Source organism: Pinus tabuliformis, chromosome 7 (genome assembly GCF_031772625.1).
Source record: "Pinus tabuliformis cultivar Carrire ecotype Pingquan chromosome 7, CPIR1, whole genome shotgun sequence".
In the NCBI taxonomy this organism is placed as follows: Eukaryota; Viridiplantae; Streptophyta; class Pinopsida; order Pinales; family Pinaceae; genus Pinus; species Pinus tabuliformis.
Genome location: NC_142293.1, coordinates 154,403,215 through 154,410,622, shown reverse-complemented (window position 1 = coordinate 154,410,622; position 7,408 = coordinate 154,403,215).

The following is a 7,408-nucleotide window of genomic DNA, read 5'->3' as shown; positions in this document are numbered from 1 at the left end:
CAATATATTGATTCTAGCTCCAAGATCAACTAAGGCATTGGTTAGGGTTTGACCATAAATTTGAATAGTTACTATTGGGTTTCCTGGGTCCTCATACTTAATAGGTGTTTCCTTTCTTGACAATAGGTCAGATAAAATACCGACTACTTGAACTCTTGGATTATCTATTATATTCCTCCTTGGACTTTTTATGCACAATTCTTTAATAGTTTTTGCGTATATTGGGATGTCTTGAATGGCCTGAAGGAATGTAATTTTTATGTACAAATTTTGTAATTCTCCCAGAATGTCAAAATTAGGTTGTTGTATCAGTCGAGGTATGACTAAATGTTCTGGGAACGGGGGAGAGGATGTGGTTGCTTGATTATGAGTTTGATGTCTATTCACATCCTCTTCTTGTGACAGATGTTCTCTAGGTAAATGATCTTCAATCTGAACTGTTTTATTTCCCTCTATTTGGATAATACGTCCAGATCTTAGCTGAAGATCATTGCACTCCCTCAGATCGGGTCCTTCTTCTGGTGTTTCTAAAATTTGGAGTGCTTGGACCTGTCTATTATTTGGATTGGGATTGGGCTGGGCTGGGAGTTGCGGTCTCAGATTAGCCTGGGGATTTTGCTGTAAAGCTGGCAGTGTAGGTTGAGGGAGAGGGACATTTCCTACTGGCTGATTTGTTGGTCTCTGCCAGTTATTCTTCCAGGCTGAACTTTGTGAAATAGGGGGAGTCCATTGTGGAGGATATGGGCTATTTTTCCAATATGGTGGGGGATAAGGAGGATTCGACCAACCGGATTGGCTCGTCTGATTTAGCCATGGATTAACAGAAGGATATGACTGTGGTGACCAGTTTGGGAATGGGGACTAAAATTGGCTTTGCCATGTATTTACTGTTGAGCATTATACTGGGGATACTGAAAAGAAGAAGTTGGATCTGAAAACATACCAGTTTGTCGCGGCTGCCACTGACGACGCTGGTTGAGCATATACACCGTTTTTGGTTCTTCCTCTGCCTCCTTATATACTGCTTTTAGTCCAGGTAGTGAGGGACAACTTTCTGTCGAATGATCCTTTGTACAAATGGCACATGCTTGGACTGCATCTAGTGGGCATTCCTTATGGCTATGCTTCTTCCTACATCTGGGGCAGAAGATAGCTAAATTCTGTTCTGCCTCCATTTGCTTTTGCTTGGCCTGCAAAACGTCCAATTGTGTAGTCAGTGTTCCTAGTATATCAGTTTTAAAGTTTTCCAATAAATTTCCGATTTCAGCCCGCGTTACTCCTTCTGATGAAATTTTGTTTTCTCTTGCAAAACGATCATGTTCTGCTGGTTTGATTCATGTACTACCTCTCGAACTCCTGATACATAGATCAATTATGTCAGCAAAACTTTCCTGATAAATATCCCCTTTTCCCATAATGTTTAATGTTTCAATCCATTGTTCTTTCATGCCTCTTATTAATGCTGTTTTCAACACATTATCGGGTAAGGGTGGTGATGCATAGGGAGATCTTTGCAAATTATACTGAAAATGCTCCACATATTCTTCTAATGTTTCACTTGGTCTAGCCACCATCTGGAATATTTCATCTTTTAGTTCTCTAGACCTGCAATAATCTTGATATTTTTTTAGAAAAGATTCCTTCATTTGTTCCCAATTATTTATAACCCCACCACCTAATCCCATAAACCATCTTAAAGCAGCCCCTTTCAGGGTCGAGGGAAACAGTTTTAGTTTCTGGGGGTCAGTGGTGTAGTCATATCCCCTGCATGGTACATCAAATTCAAATAAAAATGCATCCGGGTCTTCTGATGTAAGTCCGTGAAATGTAGGGATATGTTGAAGGGGAATTGCTTTCATGGGGGCATTTGCTGCAGAATCCACTATTGGGTATTGTAATGTAGAGGTTTGCGTGTTTGGTGGATTTTGAGCCATTGGGTCAAATATATGCCAATAACCTTCCAGAATATCTAGAAGAGTGTTCCTTGGTTGAGCAGGAATGGCTTTGACAGGATTAGTTTTAATAGCACTTCCTCTATCTGGAATTTCTATCTGAGGGGATTGGATCTCTTCAATAATAATTTTTACCGCACTTCCTTTGTCTGGGCTATTCAATGGCTGAGTTATCCTAGGAGGAGATCTCAACTCTCTAATCTCCCCTGTTTCCCCTTCTCCTTCAAAAAGATTACTGAAATTCCCTTCTTGCAATCGTTCTGGAATAGAATTTTCAATCTCTTGAAAGTCTTGTTCGTCAGTTTGACTATGCACCTCAGCAAAGGCTACAAATGGTGAACTTGTGGCCTGAAGGGAGCTAGTAGGATGTCTGGAAATAACTTTCCTAGGTCCTACTGAAGGCTGAGATTCAGCTTTCTTATAGATTTCGTCTATGAATGTTGTTCGACCAAGGGTCACCGGCCCCTTAGCTTTTTCTGGCTTCGGCAAAGGTTTGGGATTTTTCTCTGTCTTTTTCTTCTTAGTCATGCACTCAATTTAACTACTAAAACTTTCTTAAGCAGATAGCAGCAAATCTATAGGAAAGCGGGCAAAGGAGCAGGGCTTTTACATGCTCTGCACGTAGGTTCTTACCTTCCGTTTTCAAAACCCAATTCTTCCCTAGCAGGTTCATACACTACCCTGAAAAAGACACATGGCTACACTCTTTCCCCGGCAACGGTGCCAAAATGTAGAGCTATAAAAAGGGTCTCTTTAACCTCTAGTTACCTCACATTAGAATGTCAATCCGGGAACGTCTTGCTATCTCAAAAGAGTGTCTCAGTCTGAGGCTTAGGACTTGTCAAAGTAATGCTCGTAGTACAGCTACTTAAAGGCTACGAAAGTAAATGGCTGCATGTCTACAACTTAACTACTTCAAAAGGCTAAATCACACCAAGCATTGTATCAGTCAAAGGTTCGGTAGAAATAACCCATCCTTTTCATAACTGATGAGAACAAATCCGAGGTCTGGGAGCTAGGTAGCAGATGTTGGGGCTCACTACAGCCTGAGATCATCCTTGATGAATATAAATGAAACGACAAGTAAAGGAAATAGTGATGAGATAGAACAGCACATCAGCCAAGGGTTTAGTAGTAATAACCCATCCCTTTAATAGCTGATGGGAGCAGATCAAAGGTCTGGGAGCCAAATAGGAGATGCTGACACTCACTACAGCCTGAGTCTGTCCTTAAGAAATGGCAAGTAAATGAAACAACAAATCAGAAATCTTGAAATAGACCAGCAATTGAAATGGAACAACAATTCAGAAATGGAACAGCAACTGGAATAAGCAATAACCAAGTTCATCAAGCTGCGATTCTATTTAACCACTCCAATCAAAACATCAATCCTGCAGTCTTAAAAGATGTACACATACTATAGAACAATACTACCAATTACAACCCTAGAAACACAACGTGCTTAATCTGCTTCTGTTATTGATCTAAATAAACGCATGCGATTTCATCTCAAGATATAAACAGTAACATTCAATAATCATCTGAAATCAGACTTCTCAAGATAACTGTCATAATGCTAAAGCACAATCACAATGAGCTCTGTACTAGACTGATAATATCCTATAGAGATTAATCAAGACTTTAATGAATTGGTAACATAATACAGTGTCAATATAAGACTTCAATTCGCAGGAACATTAAACAAGTTAAACATAACAAAGCATGTAATATAACGTTCATAAAACACAACAGATTACCAGATTACGCCTATGAACAAACCACACAGAAACCACGCGTAATGGTACAAGAGAAAGTGTCCTCTAGGGCCAGGACCTTAGCCTCTAGGGGTACACCGCTTAAGATTGATCCAGGATCAAAGATAAAAGAGTAACCAAGTCTGTATTAATGCATGAAATAAACTTACAGCAAAGAAAGTCTTAACAGGACATAAAGATCATAGTCTTGATCTGTTAAAAAGGAATTACAACAGAACCTCCCCCGTAGCCAACAATGCTATCTCTTATATAAGGATGATGATGGAGATATCTAGATACAAAAAATAGATAAAATAGCGATCCCTCAGGATCTAAGATCCTGAGGGATTCGCAGAATCATTAACCCTGAGTCACTTCTTTCCTTTTTTGCTTCGAGCTGGTATCTCCGCTTCCTTTTCTGGGTTGGTCCGTTTTGATCTGGTCTGTTTGCAGTTTCCCATCAAAGGGACAGCAGTTAGCTCCTCTTCATCTTTCCCTTTGAGATGGCTAATTTCTGCTTTTCCTCCTTCCTGCACGTAGGAACGATAATTATCAGTTTTTCCTATTAACCTCATGCGTTTCGTTATTATCTAAGTTTAAAATGCAGAAAGGTTTATATATCCTAATGAAAAAGATACTGAAATAACCATCAAAACATACCTTCTTTGAGACTCTACACTCCTACTACCAGCAATATGGATAAGAGAAACCATGCGTAGTGGAAGGTCTTACCTTGCTCCCGGGCCTTGCGACATTTTAACAAAAAATCCTTGCAGAGGAAATTGGCTTAGTTGAACTGGACCCCCTCCACACATTTTTTAGCCAACGCAACCACCAGCACTGGTACCTCATCGGTGCAGCATTTTCTCATTACTTTACCAGTCAGGAGTTGGGTGGTGAAGCACACCCCTTTATCCTTGATACTAGTGATAGCGTAGCCCTTCTTTTTCTTCTACAGCTTATACTTTGCCTTCATGGCCTCTTCAAGAGACAAATCACTACTTTTCCCGACTATCGTCGCGAGGTCCTTTCCCTTACAAAGAAGCCGAGAAATTCTGTGGATGAGGTTTGTTATGATGGGAATGGGCTCCTCCAACCATAGATACCTATCATGCACCAGGTAAAGCAATTGACTAATGAAAAAAATGGTGATGGGCGCGCGGTGGAAATGTGGTATCCATAACAAATGCAACAACCTAGCCTTTTCCACATCACGTAGCCATTTTCATGGCTCTAACATTATCACCACCTCCTCCATATTCCACTTCATCAGATTTTTCATCTCTAAGTGCAGGAACTTCTCGCTGTCCATGAGGTCCCAGTATTCAAACTTCATGGTGGGCATGCAGCCTAGGTGTGAGCCCTCAAATACAATGCCATTGGGGTGAACTCTTTTTTGCATCCAGATCCTTTGGTACTTTGGCTTTCCCATTTGCGGAGGGACATATGCAGGCAGTTTCGCTATAGAGCGCAATGGTTGGATGTCCTCCTCCACGTCTTCTTCTTCTTTTGTGGTGGTAATCAAGGTTTGCAAATCTTCTTCCTCCTCATCTATTTCAATCGTGACTTCCTTCCCTTTTTCTTCCATTAATAGCTTGTTATGCCACTGATTCCTTGCAGACATGTGTATTGGTCCCGTTACCTGCTTATACTTCTTCGGCCTCGGCATTCACGGTGATTTGGGGATTTTTTTCACAATCCCAGCACCTTTGGGAACATCCTGTACCATGGGGGTCTACGTGGCCTAACCGGCGGTTCCTTCTTCAATTCCCAACCCATACTTAGTGGTTGTTATCATCTCCACACAGTATTTTGTGTCTCGCATACTTAGGGCCTTAATTATCACTCAGTTCTCAACACTCTGTGCTCCGCTCAATGGCTTAATTCTCAAATGACTAAGTGTTGTTCGTGGGCCATCAATGTTTTCTTGGCGGCGGATTTTCCCAAATATTGCCCATAACTCTCGTCTTAAATGCCCATTGCCCGCTCCATTTTGCCTCAACTCAGACATCTTGTCATGAACAGTGACACCAATGGTCACTTCCTAACCAACCTATGTGGTAGCGCAACCCTCCATGCATGGTCTCGAACCCTGTGACATTCTACTCCTGCACACACCTCTTAAAGCGCACAACTTCCAGGCAGAATAATTTATAGTCCCGCGCTCCCTTTCAACTGCCTGGAGCACTAAGACTATCCTTCCTATGGCTAGTTAGGTGGTCGCACCACCTATGTCAGGCCCCATCCCATCTTTTTTCATGGTTCACAAAGAGTCCTTATCTGCTATTCTGGTGATCAGCACCATGCGCTGTACTATTTCCAATGTGCTAGCTTGGTTACTGCATTTGGTGATATGCGGTCCTAGCCATGGCAGTAGACTAACCAATTCTGAGCGATAATCCTTTAATTCATTAGTATGATCATCTGCATCTTGCCTTGCCATCCTTAGTTTATTGACGAGAAATGCTCCCTTTATTTCATTTTCTAGCCTCTTGACCTCTGCATCCATTAAAGTTCCTTTCTTCCTTAGCCATACCCAGTCCTTTTCAAATTCGTGAAGTCTAAAGTTTCCCTATCGAATTGCTTCTTGAAGTCTTATATGTTCTGCTTTGTGTAGCTGTGTGATTTCTTCATCCTGGGCTTCGCGCACTATCAAATCTATGGGTGTTGTTACATGTAGATTCATCTTTGCATGCTCCTCAGAGATTACAATTCCTGCTTCATTCTGCAGCCTTGGAATTGCTCTTGCAGTCAGGGTTTTGCACATGGTCCTATAGGCCCATCAAACCATTGGTATGCCCAGGTCCCAGTCAATGTGTCTCACCTGGTGGACCTTATTTAGCACTTCACACACCCTATTAAGTGCTTCCCTGCAGATAATTTTTGGTGTGCTTCATCTTTCCTGCCATTGCATTTTGTTCCTATTTTCTATCCTGGGAGTGGTGTGCTTTTGTGCGGGTTGCATGCCATACGTCTATACCCATCTGAAAAGGTGGGTGCACAAGTTGTTTTACCCCTCATAACTAGCTCTCATTCATAGCTGGGGTTTTCCAAATCATATAAGCATCTTGCTTTTGCATTTGTGCCAATCCCCTAAACTCTGTCGGTGCATATCCCACCATCTTGCAGGCGTAGCTCGTAGTGCCCATTTCAGAGTGTCAAAGAGCTGCTGTTCCGACACTTCGCTCTAAAATTTGTTCAGAAATTCATCCGTCGCTCTCAACCTATCATATCTAGGTAGATCCTTTATCTCCATTGTCACGCAGCACATTGATCTTACCATCATGTTGCAATTGAGCGTTGTTACTTTGTGAAACCGATTCTGCCATCATTCTATTTCTTCGTTTGAATCTGAAGTCTAGGAGCTTTTGCTTTCCCACAAAATCCTACCATCTGCTGTTGGATTCCCCCAATCCTACTCTCGTTTGGTTATCTTATAAATATAATCGAGATCGTCATCACTATCATCATCGCGCACTGGTTTAGTGTATCGCGCTCCTTTGACAGGATCTAGCGGTACTACTACACGTAGTGACTTTTTCTCAAAAATCATTTTGCAGTTCTTTAGATTTATGACTTCATTCATATCAGTAGCCCAGTCTATGCCCAGTAGTGTAGGATAGGGATTTCTATCATTGACAACCTCTATCACTTCGAAATATGCCAGCGTGTTCACACCTTCAATATCCACCGTTACTCCTT